This window comes from Tupaia chinensis, unplaced genomic scaffold (assembly GCF_000334495.1).
Source record: "Tupaia chinensis unplaced genomic scaffold, TupChi_1.0 Scaffold138098_1, whole genome shotgun sequence".
Taxonomy (NCBI): Eukaryota; Metazoa; Chordata; class Mammalia; order Scandentia; family Tupaiidae; genus Tupaia; species Tupaia belangeri.
Window position 1 is genome coordinate 368,664 of NW_006197997.1, and position 22,020 is coordinate 390,683.

The 22,020-nt window shown below is 45.7% G+C and overlaps 1 protein-coding gene across 1 annotated transcript in view; it reads right to left on the minus strand.

Annotated features, from left to right (window-relative positions):
• The window catches only part of GOLGA4 (golgin A4), a 142,524-nt gene extending 121,274 nt beyond the window's left edge, over window positions 1-21,250 (minus strand). The window contains exons 1-2 of the mRNA XM_014592659.2: window positions 21,154-21,250; window positions 16,921-17,438 (exon numbers count right to left, since the gene is read on the minus strand). The gene's annotated coding sequence lies outside the window, so the exon portion shown is untranslated. The remainder of the gene's footprint in view (window positions 1-16,920; window positions 17,439-21,153) is intronic.
• Between the last annotated feature and the right edge of the window lie 770 nt (window positions 21,251-22,020).

Below are 22,020 nucleotides of genomic sequence, written 5' to 3' on the forward strand. Positions count from 1 at the left end.
AGCACTATGTGAAAGTTGACAGGCTTGCTAAGACATACAAGAAAAAAAAATGAAAAAAGGACAGAATTGAAACTCTTCATCACATTTAACACAGTTTTGTTGAAACATTAATCCTCCTGCTTCAGGTCTCTACAAATTAACATTCTTTCATTGTTCATAATTAAAGCTATAACTTACTCTTTTTTTTTTTTTTTGAGAGGTTTTTGCTATAGGACACATGTGCTCCCCAGAAAGACAGAGAGGGACAGAGAGACAAAAAACAAGAAATCACCCCCCAGGATGGCCACGCCGCAATCCCTTCTCCATTCTCCTCTCGGGATCTTGGGCACACACACACACATGCCGGCCTAAGTTTAAGCCACCGGGTCTGGGACTCGAACCACAGTCAACTACATGGGAGTCCAGCAACATAGCCATTACGCTAACTGCTAGTCCCATAAAGCTATAACTTACTCTTAATTCTTCAGCCACTCTGTGTGCCAGAAATCTGGATGGATGTAAATCACCTGAAGGCCCTGGCTTAGAGCCACTTCACAGAGTCCTGTATCAACCCACCAAAAAAACTCTGCCTGCTCCTATTTTCCAAGCTAGGAATTTGAACCCATCTAACTAGCTGCTCAAGGATTAGCACGACATAACTGCAGAGCAGAGGGACATCTGATGACGGGGACCAGCAGGTGGCATAGTGGTTAAGGCACTGGACAATCCCAAATGGCCAACCACAGTTCAAGTCCTGGACCTGGTGGCTTGCTTTCTCACTTTCCCTCTTTCTCTCTGAGCATCTCTCTGGTCAAATTAAAATAAAATGAATGAATAAAAGTAAATAAATAATTATTTTTAAAAAAAGGACATCTGATGACAATGGTCTTGCATCCCAATCATAATAGCCAGAGACCTCATGAATTCATTTCCTTAGTAGAACTAGTACTGTACTCATCTTTTTTTAAACTAAGAAGCAATCCTCATAATTACAAACCATGCTTTATGGTTCACCCCTTCCAATTACAAATGCCACCTTCATATTTCAAGGAATTTTCAATACAACAAAAATCACTAATCTAATAATTATTCCAATAATCAGTAGTCTATTCTTAAGAGTAGCCTTAGATAAGGAAATAATGTCAGAAAAGGCTTTGAACCAAAAGAACCAATATACATCTGAAATCTTTGATTTCTCACTTTCTGACCACAAATGTCTTAACAGTCCTTTGGTGTCCCTCACACAACACGTTTTCATAACTTATCAAGATTCCTAGTACCTGCCAACCACAGACGTCTTAACAGTGGTTAAGAGCGTGGTCCTGGATGTCACCCAGATTTGGGTGAGCTATTTGCTAACTATGTGGCTTTTGGCATGTGGGCAAACTGCTACACGGTTAGATGCCTAAAAAAAATATCACCCTGCTGGGGGGATGGCTATGCCATAGACTTTATTTTTAAGAGTTTTTGTCACAGGGTGTGTGCACTTGCTAAAGAGAAACAGAGGGAAAGTGAGAAATCACCCCCTAGGGGGGATAGCCATGCCAGATCCCTTCTCCATTCTCATCTCAGTGGGGGCCAGCAGGTGGCGTAGCTAACGTGCTGGACTCCCATGTGGCCAACTGTGATTCAAGTCATGGACCCAGTGGCTTGAAAATCATGCCTGGCGTGATCGCTGAGTCTTAGCTCTCTGCATTTCTTTCACTTCATTTGTAACATTTAATAATATTTCATAAGACTGTTGTGAGGTTTACATGAGATGGTATGCATAGAGTGTGCAGTTCATAGTAAATAATTTGGAATTTCTTTTTCTTACTTGTAACACTCTTCTCTATGTTGAGAGCACTAACCTAGATCTTTCCCCTGAGCTATACATCAGGAGTCCCTAACTCCAAGGCCGCAGACCAGGACAGCAAAGGAACCAGGCCCCACAGCAGGAGCTGAGCCTCAAGCTAGCAAGGCTTGACTCATTCTGAAACTGTCCCCCACTCTCCTGGTCCGTGGAAAAAACTGTCTCCTACAAAACCATCCCCTGTTGTCAAAGAGGTTGGGGACTGCCGCTCTAGGTCACAGCTCTCTGCACTCACAGGTTCTATGCACAGATGCGACCAACTGTGGATAGAAAACATCCAGGGGGGAAAATAAAGTGGTCGCCTCTGTATTGAACACCTACAGACTTTTCCTCATTACTATTCCCTGAACAACACAGTCTAATAACTGTTTATATAGCATTTACATTGTAGTAGATACTATAAATCGGGATTATTTAAAGTATACAGGAGAATGTACCTAAATTATATGCAAATACGATGCTTTTTTTTTTTTTTTGGAGAGGTTTTTGCTATAGGGCGTGTGCATTCACCAGAAAGACAGAGAGAGACAGAGAGACAGAAAGTGAGAAATCACCCCCTGGGGGGATGGCCATGCCACAATCCCTTCTCCTCCATTCTCTTCTCGGGATCTTGGGCACACACGCACACGCGTCCCGCATGAGTTTAATCCACTGGGTCTGGGACTTGAACTGTGGTCAACTACATGGGAGTCCAGCCATGTAGCCATTACACCATCTGCTGGACCCACGATGCCACAGATTTTGGCATCTGCAGGGGAATCCTTGAGCCATTCCCCCATTGATACCAAGGGATGACGATGTTGCCTCTCTACTAGGCTCTCCAGGCTGAAAGGGCAAGAACTGTTTCCGTCATGTGACCCAGCCGGCACTAATACAAGGCCTAACACTGAGTCCTGTAGAATCGGTTAGTCTTAACACATGAAAGGGCCCTTCACAACCAATTGGACGGCTTTAGCTCATAAACACCTCAAATTCAATACGTCCCGGACTGAAATCACCTGCCAGTACCATCCCCATCAGGCTTGTCCTTCTGGGTTTCTTCTCACTACTCATAAACCTGTTTTTCTTTTCTTTTCTTTCTTCTTTTTTTACTTAAATTTTGTAGGAAGGTGTCTTGTGCTCTTGGCAGGGGGAAGAGTGAGTGAGAGCGAGAGAAAATGATAAAGCACACCCCATGGGGGAATGGTCGCACTACAATCTGTTCTCCATTTCTCCCTCCTTACCTGGTCTTGGGCACACGCGCGCATGCACCTGGAGTGTTTCACAAAACTCTGAGTCTGAGACTTGAACCATGTATTCGGCTCCAGGGGATCCAGCCATCTTAACCATCATGCCACAGGCAGGCCCCCTTAGCTTGTTTTCTATCTGTGTTTTCTGCTTCGCTCATGTCTTTTTCATCCACACAGCTACGCAAAAGCCAAAAGTTTGCAAGTAATCCAAGACATCTCTCTCATCCATACACTGTAAAAAGAATCGCCAAATCATGTCTTTTGCTCTGAAATATTTCTCAAAGCCATTCTCTTTCATTCACTCTGCCACTGGTTTTGGTCTTCATTACATGTCACCACGTAAATGGTCTCCCAGATTCCAGATTTGCATCCCCAAAGCCGGCTTCTACATAGCGCTGTGACTCTCCTGCTGACACCCCGTCAGTCATCTCCTTGTCGTGCAGAACGTGTTCAAGCTCCCTGGCAGCACGCGAAGCCCTCCCCCACCTGGCTGCTGCTGTCCCTGTTCTTGCCCTCTCTCCACTCTTCACACTTCAGACCTTGAGAAACATCAAATTAGCTTGTGGTGGCCTTGCACATGCTGTTTTTGTATACCCCCTTACCCTTTGTCTTTCCTTAATTTGCCGAGGGCATGTGTGCTCACCAGAGAGACACAGAAGGATAGGGAAAGGATGATAGCAGCCCCCCTCCACCATGGAGTTTGGCCCTAATTCCTTTTCCTCACTCTCCACCACATGAGGATTTGGGGTACACCTACATATGTCCCTGGCATGTTTCTCAAGCTGCTGGGGTTGAATTTGAACCACAGGGTAGACTATGTGGGTGCTGGCACCCTTAAGCACCAGACCAGGGGGCCAGTCCACCTTTCTTTTTTTAATCTACAAATTATACATAGCACAAAGGAACTTCAAAATATTTGTAGAAAAAAAAACGAAACTAAAGTACTAAATTTATTTTGATGACAAAAAAAAAAAAAAAAAAAAACTTTGAAATACACTAGAGTCAGCAGGCGGCATGGTGGTTGGGGTGCTGGACTCCCACGTGGCCGACTGCAGTTCAAGTCCCAGTCCTGGCATCTTGCTTTCTCTCTCTCTGCTGAGCACATGTGCCCTATAGCAAATTAAAATAATGATAAAAAATAACATTAAATAAATTATTCTTTTTTTAAAAAAAAAATACATGAAATAGTTTTATCATGATACTCATTTTCCATTAACCTTTGAAGACCCTTTGTGTTTTTTTTGTTTGTTTGTTTAGTTTTTCAGAGAAGTTTTATTCTATCGGACATGTGCACTTGCCAGAAAGGCTTAAACTCACACTGGGCACGTGTGCGTGCATGCCCAAGATCCCAAAAGGAGAATGGAGGAGAAGGGATTAAGGCATGGCCATCCCCTCTAAGGGGTGATTTCTCGCTTTCTGACTCTCTGTCTCTCTCTGTCTTTCTGGCGAGTGCACGCGCCCTACAGGAAAAACTTCTCAAAAAAAAAAATAAATAAATAAATAAAGGAAGCTGGATCCCTACATGGTCAGCTTTGCAGTTGAGTTCTACCCGCCGGTAGCTTGACACATTGGGAGCATTTGTGTGCGTGCCCAAATCCTGACAGGATGGAGAGGTGGAGAAGGGACTGCACCACGATCATGCCTCATTGCCGGGGCTGCTATCTCTCTTCTCTTTCCTTCTCTCCCTAGCTCTCTCTGGTGAGTGCAAGTGCCCTCTGGCATCTAAAAATAAGTAAAAAACTAAAAGATCTAAGACTCAGAGAGGTTAAAAACCTCACCTAAAGTAACACGGGTTGGGTTGGGCATGGTGGAGACAGAGCTCATGCCCACACCACCGCCCACACTGCCTCTCTGTCCGTCCTGTGAAGACCTGGACTCCCACTGCCATTTATTTCTCTCTGTTCTCCAGTCCTTTGCTGGGTGAACTCCTGATTGATACTCCAGTTTCCTCACCAGTATGGACTTTCTCTTGATTGTAAAAAAGGAAATATTTTGGGGCCCGCAAGTGGTGTGGTGATTAAGGCAGCTGGACTCCCACCTGTCTGACCGCGGTTCAAGTCCCGGACCTGGAAGCGTGTTTTCTCACTTTCCTTCTCTCTATCTGGTCAACTTTAAAAAACTAAAACAAAATAATGACAATGAATAAAATTAAATAAAACAATTCTAAGAAAAAAGAAATAAAAAATGTTTTAGTGTTCTTGTGTACATTCAGAGCACTAGTCTCATCAAATGTGAAAGTGCGAAAGCTGTTGTTCTTCACATACCAGAGTTCCAACACTGATCAGAGAAGAAAAACAATACATACACGGGGTCAGCAGGTGGTGTGATGGTCACAGCGCTGACTCCACATGGCTGACCGTGGTTCGAGTCCCAGACCCGGAGGCTTGCTTTCTCATGTTCCCTCCCTATCTCCCTCTCTGGCGAGTGCATTTGCCTTATAGCAAATTTTAAAATAATAATAAATTTAATTTAAAAAATACACACACACACACATACACACACACACACACAAGGGGTGGGGTCTGCAGAAGGGTAGGAGATTGAGAGAGACTTGACGGTCACCAGTCACAAAGATCTAGAGATCAGCCTCTTGCATTACTGTGCGGTTTTCGTGTATTTCATCAGAATGCTTCAAAATAAGTTGTTTTTAATACCTACTTTTGCCAGAGAACATTGTAAGGCCACATGAACTACAGTCATAAAACAGCTGGAAAATCTCCCATGGGAGGAAAGGCTGCGCATCAGTGTCTAAACTTAGAACATGACTCTGCCTGGGCTCGAGCCAGCTTTTCAGTCTGGCGCAACTTATCTTTACAGGTTTGTTTGGTTCGTCTTTGTTTTTGTTGTCTGTATCTTTATTTTTAGTTGAATTTCCCTTGTAGGTAAAAAGTAAGTAAACTCGGGAAAGTGAGGGGCTGCACTATCACCGTTAATGGCCCTGTTTGACGAATAAGCAGAGAAAAGGGGGGGGGTCGGGGAATGACGTGACCAGAGTCCTGGGATCTCAGGGACAGAACTGGAAACTGATCTCAGCCTCCCTTGCCCTTTACCCTGGCCTCCGACTGTAATGTGTTTAACTTCCTTCTCTCCTCGGAGACACACCCTGCTACATTTTTGAAAAGCTGTCCCCTTTAATTTTTAACAGTTTTGTATCTGTTTACATGACAGGTCCTAGAAATGTGTGCACAGCCGATGACTCAAAAATTCGAGAATGAGCATTTGCAGGGGGAAACCTGACACTAGGCTGAGAAAAATCTTTATTTCCAGAATGAGGTCTCTTGGTAATAAAGAGAAGGGTTGATGAACTAGAGGTGAGAAGGCATCAAATTCCTCACCCCTTACTAAGTAACTACTTGCTAATCAGACTCCCAAGTAAACAGATTCACTTTGGCAAACATTTGGATACTGAGCCTGACTTGTGGTTTTGAAAAAGAAAAGGGAGAGAGCAAGCAGCTGTCTCGGGTTGATACTGGGTGGTGGGTTCCTCCTACGTGGAAAGGTGGGATGGTGCATGAATTATAAATAAGAATAGTGACATTGAAGTCATTGACTGGGTTCAAATCCAGGCTTTGCCAAGCCAGCCACCTGGTCCGATAGTTAAGACCAGATCCCTCATGGTCAACTGCACTGTTCAAATCCCAGCCCCAGCACCTTGGGAAATATACCGAGGATGTGTGCATATGTGCCCAAAATACAGAATGGAGAAATGAAGAATGGATTGCGCAGTTCAAGTCCCGGACACAGCAGTTTTTGAAACATGCCAGTGCGTGTATGTATGTGCTCAAAATCCCCAAAGAAACGGAGGAGACGGGACTGTGGCATGACCATGCTCCCCGGGGATGATTTGACTTCCTCTCTCTCTCTCTTTACACTCCTCTCTCTCTCTGTCTCTTTCCAGTGAGCATGTCCCACCCCCGGCAAAATTTTTCTTAAAATTAAGTTGGGGGGGCCTACAGGTGGCATGGTGGTTAAGGCATAGGACTCTCACATGGCTGACCACCGGTCAAGTCCCAGACCTGGCGACTTGCTTTCTCACTTTTTCTAGCTCCCTGGTAAGCACATCTGCCCTATAGCAAATTAAAAATGGTAATAATAATAATAATAAATAAAAATTTTAAAAGTTTAAGTTGGGTTAACTCCTAAAATGAAGTTATTAAAGTACTAGCAAAAAATATAGGAGGATTTTATAATCTTGGGATGCTAAAGGCCTAAGTATAACACAAAATGAACAAACCATAAAAAAGCTTAATTCAGGGACCAGCAGTTAGCATAATGGCTATGTCACTAAACTCCCATGTATTCGACCGTGGTTTGAGTCCTGGACCCGGTGGCTTAAACTCACACTGGGCGTGTGTGCGTGCATGCCCAAGATCCTGAGAGGAGAATGGAGGAAAATGGATTGTGGCATGGCCATCCCCCCTGGGGGGGGATTTCTCGCTTTCTGTCTCTGTCTCTCTCTGTCTTTCTGGCAAGCGCACATGCCCTATACCAAAAAAAAAAAAACTCTCCAAAAAAAGAAAAAAAAAGCTTAATTCACCAATTTATATAAAAGTTTGTTTTTAATTTTGCATGACAAAAAATGCTATAATATAATGGAATATAGTACAGTTCATTGCTCTTTAGTAAACAAAAGCCAACAAAAGAATGTACTATATGATTCCGTAGAAGCAAAACCTAATTTATAGTATTAGAAATCAAGGGAAATATTGTCTTGGAGTATAAGAAAGGCATAGCAATGAAAGTTTGGGACGAGACCCTACGGTACCAATAATACTCTATTTGGGGCATCATTAGAGGTTACGTGGATTTGTTTGAAATATTTCCTTTTCCTAATCTTGGTTGGCACACAAATGTACGTGTATTAAAATTCAAGGAACTAGAGGCCAGTAGATGGAGCAGCAGTTATGTTGCTGGACTCGAACCGTAGTCAGCTACATGGGAGTCCAGAGACATAGCCATTACGCTAACTGCTGGTCCCCTGAAACAAACTATTTAAAATGGCAATTTAGTATGGCTAAACATAGATGTGTATGTATATTTGTAGACACATAGATAATAGGGAACGTGTCTGGTAAGACACTTAAGAAGCCAGTAATGGCGCCTGTAGATGGCAGGGTGGTTAAAGCCCTGGACTCCCACATGGCTGACTGCAGTTTGAGTCCTGGACCTGGCAGCTTGCTTTCTCACTTTCCCTCTCTTTCTTTCTCTCTCTCTGGTAAGCATGTACTCTATAGCAAAATTAAAATAATAATAATAATAAGTAAAATTAAGTAAATAATATTTTTTTAAAAAGAAGCCAGTAGCAATAGTTCCCAGCAGTGAAGGAACTGGGCAGCCGGAAGGATCAGTGGTGAGGACACTCATGTTCGTGTTCTCTTTATCTTTTTAACTCAAACCCCAAGCACATATTAACTATTCAAAAATTACCGTTAACATGCTAAAAAAGAAGTAGGAAATGAAACCGTATCTTCAAAAGTTTGATTGTTTTCATTCTCGAATTCCTTTTAAGCCAAATAATCAATCACTTATATATTGATAAATGCTTAGGAAAAAGGCTGATGGATACAGACCAAACTACTAGCTGTGGATAGGCTAATTCTGAACAGTGTAATTAATCAAAAAGAGGGAGAGAAACATTCCCTTTTTTTGTCCTATAAGCTTCTGATGTTTTCAAACGGTAAAATGAAAAAGTAACATTTCATACAGTAAACATGTAGCTGAGCCCCAATGCCAGGCACTATACCCCTCCTGCCTCAATCTCAGAGCAAGGTAGCATTTTAACCAAATCTTTAAAAGAAAACAGACTCTTTCACACAATATTTTTAAAAAAGAGTATTGGAGGACCAGCAGATGGTGTAATGGCTACGTCACTGAACTCCCATATAGTCGACCACGGTTCAAGTCCTGGACCCAGTGGCTTAAACTCACACCAGGTGTGTGTGAGTGCATACGTGCCCAAGATCCCAAGAAGAGAATGGAGGAGAAGGAATTACGGTGTGACCATCTCCCCTGGAGGTGATTTTTATCACTTTCCCTTACTCTGTCTCTGCCTGTCTCTCTTTGACAGGTGCATGTGCCCTGTAGGAAAAACTCTAAAAAAGAAAAAAAAGAGAATATTTTACTCTTGAATCTAGAGTCTAGATTTTCTCTCTCTCTTTTTTTATTTTTTCCAATTGCCAGAGGGTATGTCTGCTTGCCAGAGAGACAAAGAGAGAAGGAGAGACTTCCCCCAACGGGGCATAGTCATGCCACAATCCTGTCTCCATTTCTCCATCCTGCTGGCATTTTGAGCACGCACGCACGTGCGCTCGGCATGTTTTTCAAGCTGTTGGGGCCTGAATCGGGATCACATGCAGCCGCGTGGGCCAGCTCCCTTAAACACTAGGTCACAGGGTTGGCCCTAGAATCTAGATGATCTGTTCAGAACAAAGGGCAGGGTTGACATTGTATAATGCACAGGTTTTACTCCAGACAACATTCTTACACATTTCCTTCCTCCCCCAAACAACCCGACCTACTGCCCTCTAGGTCGCTGTCTTAATCCTCCCTGCACAGACTAGCCTTGTTCGGGCCAGGCTTCTCTACCCACACCAGGCACTGGGGCCACTTTTTCTCTCCTTTCCTGAGGCAGAGCCTTCTCAGCCCCACCTCTCCAGTCTTGCATTCCTCTATCACTTCACTCTGTTCTCAAGTGCATGCCAAGCAATTATTACAGAAGGTTCCCCAAGAAAGATTTTGTCCTTAGCAAACAAAAGACTCTCTGTTACTAGAAACTGCTTCTTTAGGAAGAAGGGCAGATTATAACCAATCCTTTTTCTCAGTCAATGATAATGCATAAAGGATCACACATAATTGAAGAAAATTAATCTAAAACATAATGACTTTTTACTGGCATAGATCTAACCATGGACTTTGTTTCAACTCATAAGCTAATAATTTTTGTTTTGGAGAGGTTTTTGCTATAGGGCATGTGCGCTCGCGAGAAAGAGAGAGTCAGAGAGACAGAAAGCGAGAAATCACCCCCTAGGGGGGATAGCCACAACGCAATCCCTTCTCCTCCATTCTCCTCTTGGGCATGCACGCACGTGTGCCTGGTGTGAGTTTAAGCCACCAGGTCCGGAACTTGAACCGCGGTCGACCACGTGGGAGTCCAGCGATATAGCCATTACTCCAACTGCTGGTCCCAAGCTAAGAATTTTTTAAAAGTTTGTTTCTTCCATGAGCAAGAGAGAGAGAGGAGAAACAGCACTCCCCACAACTGCGTCCTGACCGAGAGACCCACCCCCGGCCTCAGCCAGCCTCACATCACAGGCACAAGCACACCCACGGCACTAGGGAGGGCTCTACCTACGAACCTGGAACCTTCCCATATGGTTCAGCTCACAGAGGGTTGTGCTTTACCTCCGTACCACCATCCAGCCCCCAAATTTTTATCTTAACCTGTTTCTTGAAGCTGAGCTTCTAGAGAAAAATTATAGATCAGTTAAGTTTAAGTCAGTGAGGCATTATTTCAAAGTTAGGCTTCAGAAGGGGCCAACTGGTGGTATGGTGGTGAAGGTGCTAGATTTCCAAATGGTCTACCGCAGTTCAAGTCCTGGACACATAAATAGATAAATGAATAAAATAAAAATTAAGGGACCAGCAGTTAGCATACTAGCTATGTCGCTGGACTCCCATGTAGTCAACTGCGGTTCAAGTCCCAGACCCGGTGGCTTAAATTCACGCAGGGCGCATGTGCATGCATGCCAAAGATCCCAAGAGGAGAATAGAGGAGAAGGGATTGTGGCGTGGCCATCCCCCCGGGGGTGATTTCTCGCTTTCTATCTCTCTGTCTCTCTGGCAAGCACATGCACCCTGTAGCAAAAACCTCTATAAATAAATAAAGACTTGACTTTTCAGCCTAGGGATGAAAGAACAAGTTTCCCACATTTGAGAGGCCCTGGAGGACTCATGGCTGCACTTTGCTGAGCTCCAGAGGAGAGTAAGCATGTATGCCTTCCTTTATGAAGGGTATTTACCCACCGGCTGCCCTCTACCACTCCCATGGCAGCCAGAAGAGGCTGGGTCCCTCTCCCCACGTCGGACAGGTAGTTGGGGCCTCTGAGCCTCAAACAGAAGCTCCGCCTGCCCCACCCCCAGCCTGCCTCTTGGGCTTTCGAAATGTGGAGAAGAGGCATTCCTTCCCCTCACCCTGACCATTCCTCACACACCTGTTAGGCAGCTCCCCAACGGGCACACCCAAGGACCGGCAGTTCCAGATCCAACCTCCGAGAAACCGAGTGACAGCTTGATTGATGCGTGTCCTTTCTTGTGAAACTTTCATCTGCCCTCACTCGCATGCTGGCATTGTGTACGCAGCAAACACAGAGAAGGTCTCTTCTCCTGTCTTGATCGGGGGACACGTTAAGGGCGACGGATTTTAACCTGCATATGCAAATGCTCATGCGCTATTCAGAACGCACACTTGAGACTTACATTTCATTGCAGAATATCTTGCAAAAGTCACATTCAGTAAACGGGCATCTCTAATGGTCTCAGAAGTGTGTCATTCCAGAGCTCTCTGTTTGAAAGGGCATTATTCAGAGTGCACTGGCCCGCTACTGGCTTAAACATTCTCGGAGAGAAAAAGACAGCCTCTTGTATCTTTTCCTGCTATGTATGAAAGAACTGTCTGTCCTCCCAGAGCCAAGGACAGATGCCATAGCTCAGCAGTGTGGGATGACTGTGAAAATATTGACATTTAACAAAAGGCCCCAACCACCAACTGCGACAACTCAGTGGCTGGCCCGGCCCAGCCCAGGTCATGGATGCAGCTACAGGAGCTGTGCTTGTGCCCGGAGCAGAGCTTTGGTTGTGGGGCAGCTCCTCTGACCCCCGTCCTGATGGCTGGACACTGCTGGCTTAGTTGCAGCTTCCTGACAACCAGAGAGAATTGCTCGTGCAGGGAGATGCCCTTTTCTCTATTCATAAAACTTTCTGGGCCACCCCATAGCCTACTGGTTAAAGAAGCTGGACCACACAAGGCCGATTGCAATTTGAAAAGCAAGCCAGGGGAACAACAGGAGGCACAGTGGTTAAGGTGCTGGGCTCCCACATGGCCAACCGTGGTTTGAGTCCCAGACCTGGCAGCTCTCTCTCTCTCTGGTAGAGTGAACATGCCCTATGGCAAATTAAATTATAATGATAATGGATAAAATAAAATACATTTTAATTTTTTAATTACATTTTTAAAATTTCTTTTTTAAGAATAGTTTTATTTAATTTTATTCATTATTATTATTATTTGACCAGAGAGAGATGGACAGAGAGAGAGAGGGAAAGTGAGGAACAAAGCCACCAGGACTGGGACTCGAACCGTCAGCCATATGGGAGTCCAGCAAGCCTTAGCCACCATGCCACCTACTGGTAGTGATATCTGGAGGTATTAGGAAATAGAAAGTCGAGGGAGAAGATTCGAGAGAGAGGCAAATTCTACTTGATTTGGTATGCTACTCCAGGGCAAGGCATCTAGGGAAAACAATGGAGACCAGCAGGTAATGGCGGTACAACCCAGGCCTCATCTAACAGTAGTTTCTAAAATCTCTCTAGAAAAAAAAAAAGTAAGAAAGAAAGAAAAGAAAGCCAGGCCCATGTGCACACATGTCCCTAACAGGATGGAGAAATAGAGGAGAAGGTATTGGAACATGATCATGCCCCAGTGGGGGATGCTTTCTCCCACTCCTCTCTCTCGCTCCAGCAAGAACATGCACCCTCTGGCAATTAAAAATAAGAATAAAAAAGAAAGAAAGAAAAAGAAAAAGCAAAACTTTCCCACCAGTCCTAGGGTAGAGAACATTTGCTTTCAAAGGAAACTACTGGGGGAGTTTCTCTGGTACCTTACTTGGGTACTCTCAGATGTGTAAGAAATCCATCTGATAGGACCAGCAGATGGCATAGCTGTTATATCACTTTACTCCCGCATAGTCTACCACAGTTCGAGTCCCAGACCTGGCAGCTTGAAACTCACACTGGGCGTGTGTGTGTGCGTGCCCAAAATCCCGAGAAGAGACTGGAGGAGAAGGGATTGCAGTGTGGCCATCCCCTCGGAAGGTGATTTTTATTTTCTGTCTCTCTGGTGAGTGCATGCGCCCTATAGCAAAAACCTCTCTTAAAATCCTTCTGAGAGGCAAAGAAACGCAGATAGGAGGGGCGAGTGAGACAGTGTAGGAAAGGCAGGCAGATAAAGGCGGCATAGGCACCACCAAGCCGACTGCGTGGGCACCGCTGGAGCCCAGTCATGAAGGGGGACTCTTGAAGCCAGTGTAGACTCACTCTCAGGTTTCCTACTTAAAGGATGAGGATACCCTAACTTGCATTGATCGCTGACCGAAGGCTACCATTGGGGGGTGGTGGATACCTGAAGTTTGCCACACAGGTGAGCATGGTGGGCTTCAGGGACAGCAGAACAGCCCTTAGGCAGAGCCGCAGGTGCTGGCAGCTGGGAGTTGGCCAGTGTGTACCAAGAGGGTATGAACAGAACACCCCCGTGACTCTTCGCCTCTGGATTCTATCTTTGACCCCGAGAAGACTCCGAATGAAAAACTCCTCTTCCCAGGGACAGGCTCAGGCTCACTGCCATGTCCTCCTACCCCTCCACACTCTACCCCTTTCTCTCCCCCACACCTCCCAGACTAAGACCAAACCAGTGATGGAACAGAGCAGCGAGGATCTGACCCGAGCTGGATCAGGCGCTCTGGCAACAGCCAAGGGGAGACCCTGAACAGTGAGATCTCATGGCTGTGTTAGCTGAGGATTTTCCCCCAGGCAAGAAGTGACTCCCATCAAGGAACTGAGGAGGAAGGCAGAGGTGTGACATTTCCATAACAAGTAGTGAAGCAACAAGAAAGGTTTCTAATGTAGCAATAATGGAAAAGAAAGGTTGGTCTAGACACTATAGCACTCTGCAATGTGGGAGGCCATATGGAAGACTGGGGTGCAGTTTCTGGATCCGCGCGTACATGCCAGGTCTGCATGCCCAGGGCCCTGCCTGGCTGAACGAGGAGAGCGGGCAGGGCATCACGGAGTGAGATCTTGTGGAAGGTCTCTATCTCTTATGAAACAGATAAATAAACCTAAACAATTTTAAAAGGGGAGACTGAATCATCTTCTGTTCTTTTAAGAGAAGATGACATTACGAACTGATGCAAAATAGAGATGTAACCGAAGACAGCCATAACACAGAGGAAAGTGTATTTCAGAAGCGTCATGAGCACTTAACACAAATCCTCATCCTCATCTTCTTCCCAGACGCGGTGACTGGATGAGACCGTTCCGGGAGCAGCTTGAAGATCAGCCAGTGTCACCAGCCCTCCGGGAAATGCAGGCACTTTTTCTAGGTCTTCCTCACTGGACCAGCCTCTTTTCCCCTGGAGTCTGCTCTCTGAGCTGCCATTGCGGCCCCTGCAATCTGAGCGTTGCTGGAATGACCTGCCCATCAGATATGTTTCTGTAACCGCTATGTGTCTGAACCCCAAGGATGAACGGGGATTCAAGGTGCTTCTCAGGAGCACTCCCAGGAGATCCCAGTGTGGATCGGCAAGGAAGGGGCATTGCCTAACCACCTGCCAATGGCATTGCCTCCAGCTCTGCCTGCTGAGACAGAGTGGGTGGTACTCTGGAAGTCCTTCACCTAACGGTGAATTTGGACTTGCCGTGAGGGCTGTGGCTTTTCCCGTGGCCACTGGGCACTTGGCATGTGACTGCAGAACTGAGCTTTACCTTTGAATTCCTTCTGCTTAATTTACATAGAAATAGCTTCATGCATCTAGTGGCTATTATACTGGGTAAGGCAGCTGCAGACCCTCCCAGGGTCAGGACCAGGCTAGATTTTTGTCCCCATTTCTTGCTCAGCTCTTGGCCCCACTTCATACTCCCTTCTTTACTGGTTTCTCCTGAGGTTTGACCTTAATAAGTCACATGTACTCAAACTCCTGTCTTGGGCTTAGTTTCTAGGAAACTTACCTGAGACATTGTTCTCATTATTTAATAGTAAATTACAGAGGGACCAGCAGTTGGCATAATGGCTATGTTACTTGATTCCCATGTAGTCGACCATGGTTCAAATCTCGGACCCAGTGGCTTAAACTCACGCCAGGCGTGTGTGCATGTGGGCCCAAGATCCCGGGAGGAGAATGGAGACGGGACTGCGGTGTGGCCATCCCCCTGGGGGGTGATTTCTCCTTCTCTGTCTCTCTTTCTCTGTTTGTCTTTCTGGCAAGCGCACACACTTTATGTGCTTAAACCCTGCATCTGAAGTACACATTCAGATTCAAGGGTACTCAGAATGTTTTTAGCAAAAAGTATGAAAGAATCCCCAAATCATCTGGCTTAAACAACCAGAGAATGTATTTACTTCTTTCTCGACCTATTTATTTGCCAGAGGCTGTGTGTGCTCATCAGAGAGGGAGAGACAGAAAGCACCTTCTGGTGGGGTGTGGTCATGCTGCAATCCCTTCTCCTCCATTTCGTCATCTCGTCAGGACTTGGGGCATGCCTGCACAAGCATCTAGCATGGTTTTCAAGCCACTGGGGCTGGAATTTGAACCACAATAGGCCATGTGGGATCAGTTTCCTTAACCCCTGGGACACAGAACCAGCCCCAATGAGGAAATTTACTATTTAGCACCTGGAAGCCTGAGGGTAGAACAACTCCAGGGTTGGATAATTCAGTGCTTCAATGATATCTTCAAGAACCATCTTGCTGCTCTGTCACTAGAGTGTACAGGCTTCCCTCTGGGCCTAGCCTTTCCCTCATTGTCACAAAGTGGCTGCCCTGGCATCAGCCTTCATATCTGAGTAGAGCTATGTGCGGAAAAAGAAAAGACCACCGTTTTATTAATTCATTCGTTCGTTTAATTTGCCGGAAGGCATGTGTGCTCACCGGAGAGAGACAGAAGGGGGAGGCGGTGACTAAGAAAGCACCACCAGGAGGGATGACGACGCTGCAGTCCCTTCTCTTCCATGCTCCTTTTGAGATTTTTAGTATGTCTGCAAATGCACCTGGCATGTTTTCTGAGCCTCCCAGATCCAGGACTCAAACAGTACAGTGTGCCACGTGGGATATAGCCATCTTAACCACCTCGCCACTGGCTGGCCCTGATCACCTTTTCCCGGTTCTTTTATGAGGAGCAAGAAAAATTTTCCCAGAAGCCCCCTGCAGATTTCTTCTAGCTTCATTGTTCAGAACTACATCACAGGGCTATGTCTAAACCTACTCCTGCAAAGGGGAATGAGAAAACCAAAATTGCTTTGGAACAGTCAAGACCTACCCCTGGGTCTGTAGCCAGCTCTTCTGAAATTTGTGGTAAGCAGAGAAGGTGGATACCTGAGTATGAATACCACACAGCATCTGTGTGTACGGGTCGGGGAGACGGATAAAACGTTAGCGTGCTGACCACAGAATCAATCCCAGGTTCCTCTAGACCACGTGTTCTCTGCAGTATCTACTAGAAAATTGTTTGAACGACTTGTTAACATTCAGATCCCAAGGCTTACAGGACTGGCTAATACATGGAAGGTGCTTAAGAGGTATTTGTTTGTTGGGGCCGGCAGGTTGGCATAGTGGATAAAGGGTGCTGGATTCCCACATGGCCAACCATGGTTCAAGGCCCAGACCTGGCAGCTTGCTTTCTCACTTTCTATCTCTTTCTCTCTCATTCTGTCTCTCTTTGGTAAAATTGAAATAAATAAATAAAGTTAAAATAATAATTTTTTTAAAAAAGATATGTGTTGCAAGAAAGGGCAGGAGACAGAGGAGGAGGCCTTTCGAGTGGAATCACCCTCAGATGGCTTTTCTACTCATTAATGTTAAAGAAATCTTACCTTGTGCTGAAAATGAAAGACTCCCCTCCAGCCTCTTCATTGCCAGTCTCCTGGCAGAAGGGACGTCGTCTGTGATCACGTTGCCACAGGCACGGCTCTGCGCTAACGCTCAGTGACATCAAGAGGAAAGGGTGCCTACCGGTCGTCCTTGGCATCCATTATTAACGGGGCTTTCCGCTCTGCTTGCTGAATCCCGGGTTCCCGTTACAGCACTTCATGCAAAATAAATGAGGGCAATAATGGCTTCCATTTGGTGGGCGTACTGAAAAACCATCCAAGAACTCATAAACATCAGCTTGCAGAAAGGAGGATCTGGGCCCATCATTTAATATGATGAAAGATCTCAGGGGTCGTTTTGGCATCTGGAAAGCTGTCACTGACAGGAAAGTCTAGCTGTTTATCTTCTGGACTCCAAAGGGAGTCTAATAGAAGGTTCGGTCTTCAGTTAACTAACACCGATCTCCGGGGGAAAGAAAGCCTGGCGGTGACAGATACTGGGCCACAGGAAGAACTTGTTGCTAGAGAAACCAAACAGCGATCAGTTACATTTTATTGATTGTGAATAATTGGACTGCTTTTTGCCAACTGCCTGCTTAACTTCTTTACTGGCTGTCTAAACAGCATTTCAGACTTACTATGTCCAAAATGAGAGTCTGGATTTTAGCCTCATCACTGCTGTTTCCATCTCAGTTTCTTTCTTTCTTTCTTTCTTTTTTGAAAGGTTTTTCGCTATAGGGCGCGTGCGCTTGCCATAAGGACAGAAAGAGACAGAGAGACAGAAAGAGACAGAGAGACAGAAAGCAAGAAATCACCCCCCAGGGGGGATGGCCACGCCGCAATCCCTTCTTCTCCATTCTCCTCTTGGGATCTTGGGCATGCACGCACATGGGCCCAGCGTGAGTTTAAGCTACTGGGTCCAGGACTCCAACTGCGGTTGTCTACATGGGAGTTCAGCGACATAGCCATTACGCTAACGGCTGGTCCCGAAAGCAGTAGGTTTCTACAGAGAGCTCCACTGGGCAGTCTCACGGCCCTAAAGGTTTTTAAGTCTTTCATCCTGAAGTGATAGAGTAGGTGGGCGGACGGGATTCCCATGGAATAGTTAAATGAGTTTCAACTGCAAGTCTGCGTTTCTCAAAGGCGAGAGGGGCACACGTATTTCTGGAGGTACGAGAGGTGATTTTAGCAGGTTTGTAGTTTTCTTTTTTTTTGGAGAGGTTTTTGCTATAGGGCGTGGGCGCTCGCCAGAAAGAAACAGAAAGCCAGAAATCACCCCCCCCCCAGGGGGGATGGTCACGCCGCAATCCCTTCTCCTCCATTCTCCTCTCGGGATCTTGGGCATGCATGCACACGCACCCGGTGTGAGTTTTAAGCCACCAGGTCTGGGACGCAAACCGCGGTCTACTACGTGGGAGTTCAGCGACATAGCCATTACGCTAACTGCTGGTTCCCAACAGGTTCGTAGTTTTCTGAAGTATGCTCTGCCTTTCACGGTCACCTCGTCCGTCACCCTTTGTGCAAGAGTGGTTGCCATCGCTAGATAAGCCTAACAGAGAGAATCACCTTCAAGACCTCTCAGGGGGATGACTCCTCCTGTATTGGAGGTCTGGGAGGAGAAGGTTGTGCCCCACAGTTCAGTCAGGCTGAGAGAGGAGGGATGGCGTCTTCTGCCCAAGGCCCATTAGATGTGAGAGGGAGGAACAAAGCCGCACGTTGCCTGCCTCCTCTGGGCCTGGTGCTGAGAGTCAGGCTACAGTGGATCGGGAAGACATTCTCCGAGAGGGTGGGAGACGGCAATTATCAAGGGAAATTCTCGACCAATGGTAAAGTTCAGGGTAACCATATACCATTCTAAAACTCATTCAAATGAGCTGAATTTTGGTTGACTACATTTCCTAAATTTTTTCTGATACCCACTCCCCACATTTTCTCTCTCTCTCTCACCATCAAGCTACCCACCAGTGCTACTGTGCTGGAGTTCCTGAGTGTTTTGTATCGGCCACTCAGTGTTGTCTGCTTCACTGCCTGGGTTCCAAGCTGTCTACATATCTCGGACTTAACGTTTCTAGTAAACTTTGGCTGACTTCCTCAAGCCCTGGCCTCAAGCCTGCTCCTGGCCATTTTCAACCAGTGTTACCTCTGTGGTGCTAAAATGGGGACAACAACAGAATAGAAATCACCAAGCAGAGGCCATAAGAGCCAGATATTGAAAGATGACCAGCCATCGAGTATAAGAAACAGGTTGGGGCCAGCAAGTCGCGTGGTGGTTAAAGGTGCTGGATTCTCACATGACTGACCATGGTTCAAGTCCCAGACCTGGCGGCTTGCTTCCTCACTTTCTCTCTCTTGCTGTCTCACTCTGTCCCTCTCTGGTCAAACTGAAATAAACAAATGAATAAATAAATAGAGTTAAATAAAATAGTTCTTTAAGAAAAAATAGCATAAGAAACAGACAATAAAGGTGAAAGTCACTAAAGAGATATCCTCGGCATGTCTGCGGATGCCAGAGAGAGAGGGATGGGTTAGACAACAGAGTCTACATTCAAAGCACACTCAGCTGGGCAGCTCTGCAGCCTAGTTGTTAACAGAACCAGATCCTACATGGCTGGCTACTGTCCGTATTCTGGCCCCAGTGGTTTGAAAAACACACCAGGCATGTGTGTGTGTGACCGTAATTCTGACAGGATGGGGAAATGAAGAAGGGACTCCCTTCTCCTTGCTGCTCCCTTCACTCCACTGTGGGACGCTTTCTCTCCCTGTCTCTCTCTCTCTTTGTAGAGCACTACACTTTGGCAGTTAAAAAATAATTCATTAGGGGCCGGCAGATGGCTTGGAGGTTAAGGGCACTGGACTCCCACATGGCCCACCGGGGTTCAAGTTCCAGACCGGGTGGCTCGCTTTCTCACTTTCCCTCACTCTCTCTCTCACTCTTTAAAATCAGAGTAAAATTAAATAAAAATAAAGTAAAATAAGATAATTATTTTTAAAAATTGATTAATTAACTAAAATTTGCTTTTGGCTCTCTGAGTAGCACTGTGGCAGTTGGCAAGAATAAGTGCCTTATGAAAGGTGGCAAAAAGGGAGCCAAGAAGAAAGTGGTTGATCCATTTTCTAAAAAGATCGGTAGGACATGGAAGCGCCTGCTATGTTCAATGTAAGAAATATTGGGAAAACCCTGGTCACAGGACGCAAGGAACCAAAATTGCGTCTGACAGCCTTAACGGCCGTATTATTTAAAGTGAACCTTGTAGAATGATGAAGTCGCTTTTAGGAAATTCGAGCTAATTACTGAGGATGTTCAGGGCCAAAATTGGATCCCTTGCTTCAAAGTAGAGCTGACTTCGTGGGCGGGTCTGGCTCCAAGCTCCCCAGGGAAGCAGACTGAAGCCAGCCTTCAGTGGAGACAAAAGCCTTGCTTAGCTCTGCCCTCTGACCCTTCTAGTTCCCCTTCAACCCTACAGTCTTCCCCCGTAACCCACCTGTACCACAATCCCTGTCTCAGACCCTGGATGATGAGGGCTCTGGAAATCATTTCATTGAAGGAGTGAAGAGGGGCTGCAGTATTTATTTTGGGGGAAAAAGATTTTGGGGAGCAGCAGATGGCATGGAGGTTAAGAAACTGAATCTCACCTGGCTGACTCTGCAGTTTGAGTCCTAGGTCTGGCAGCTTGAAAATCACACGAGGCACGTGTGTACACATGCCCAAAATCCTGAAAGGAGACTGAGGAGACGGGATCGCAGTGTGGCTATCCCCCCTGGGGGGTAATTTCTCACACTCTCTCTTTCTGTTTCTGGCAAGCGCATGTACCCTATAGCATAAATGGAAATAGGGTAAGTAGCTGCCTTCATATACTAAAAACAACAGTAATAATTAAGGGTCAGCAGGTGATATGGTGGTTAAGGGTGCTGGACTCCCACCTGGCTGACTGAGGTTCAAGTCCTGGACCTAGCAGCTTGCTTTCTCACTTTCTCTTTCTCCCTCTCTCTGCCACTGTCTCTCTTGCTCTGTCCCTCTCTGGTCAAATTAAAATAAATAAATACATAAAGTTAAATAAAAATCATTTTCAAAATAAAAATCATTTTAAAAATTTGAAAGGAAAAGGACAAATTGGACAGAGATTTTAACCAAGGCAAAATTTGGCTCAATGTCAGAGAGAATTTCTCATACCCAAAGGTTTATGTAGGTACACACTGCGTCACACAGTAATTGGCAACCGCTGTTGAAGTATTTACCTGCAATCCGGAGGATGCCTCTGTATTGTCTGGTAATTCACAGGACCAGGGGCAGGCTTCTAGTTGTCGTCACTCCCAGTGGCCACAAGATGTCAGCAACAGAGAATTCCCTAATGTTTAAAAACAAAATTCTCCATGTTTCCACAGATTTGATTCAGATCTTTACACGTTATAGTAGGTGTTGTGTTTACTATCAGGAGCCCTTACAGATTTATAACTCACAAAATTTAGAAAGCAAAAACATTTTCTCCAAATAATATATCTTACCATTGGAAAAAAAATGGAATCTCCGAGGCAGGAAGATAAACCCTACTCACTGAGGTTTACCCTGAATCAGAGTAAGCATATTTCTTCCATCCTGATCTCACTACCACCATTGGCTACACAGGTTTCCACGGTCAACTACGGTGTCCTTCCTGAGGGGGGCAGTCTGTGCTGAGATGGCCTCAATCATAGGACTGCATGTTAGATATCAACCTATGCTGACATTCCCAGAAAAACTTACCTACCCCGCCAGGCCCCTTTCTGCCCCAACCTCAAAGTCTACAGAGAGATGTCCGAACACTGGGAGCCTAACAACTCTACTGGCGAACTCACATACACCTGTGATTTCACTAAGGAGATTAATATTAGAGTTCTGTCTGCAACCCTGAAGCCAGGCAGTCCAACAGGCCTCGCAACCCTGCCATACGTGGTCCCAATCTGCGGTACTTACGGCTTCCCAATGAACCTTTCCTCCTAGTAACTCTGCTCTTCTGTTATCCCCACCCACAGTGAACCATGGCTGGTCTATGTGGCTGATTGGATATACAGAAGTAATGGTGTATGTCTTCTGCGACTAGGTCATTAAAGTATTTGTAGCGGAGG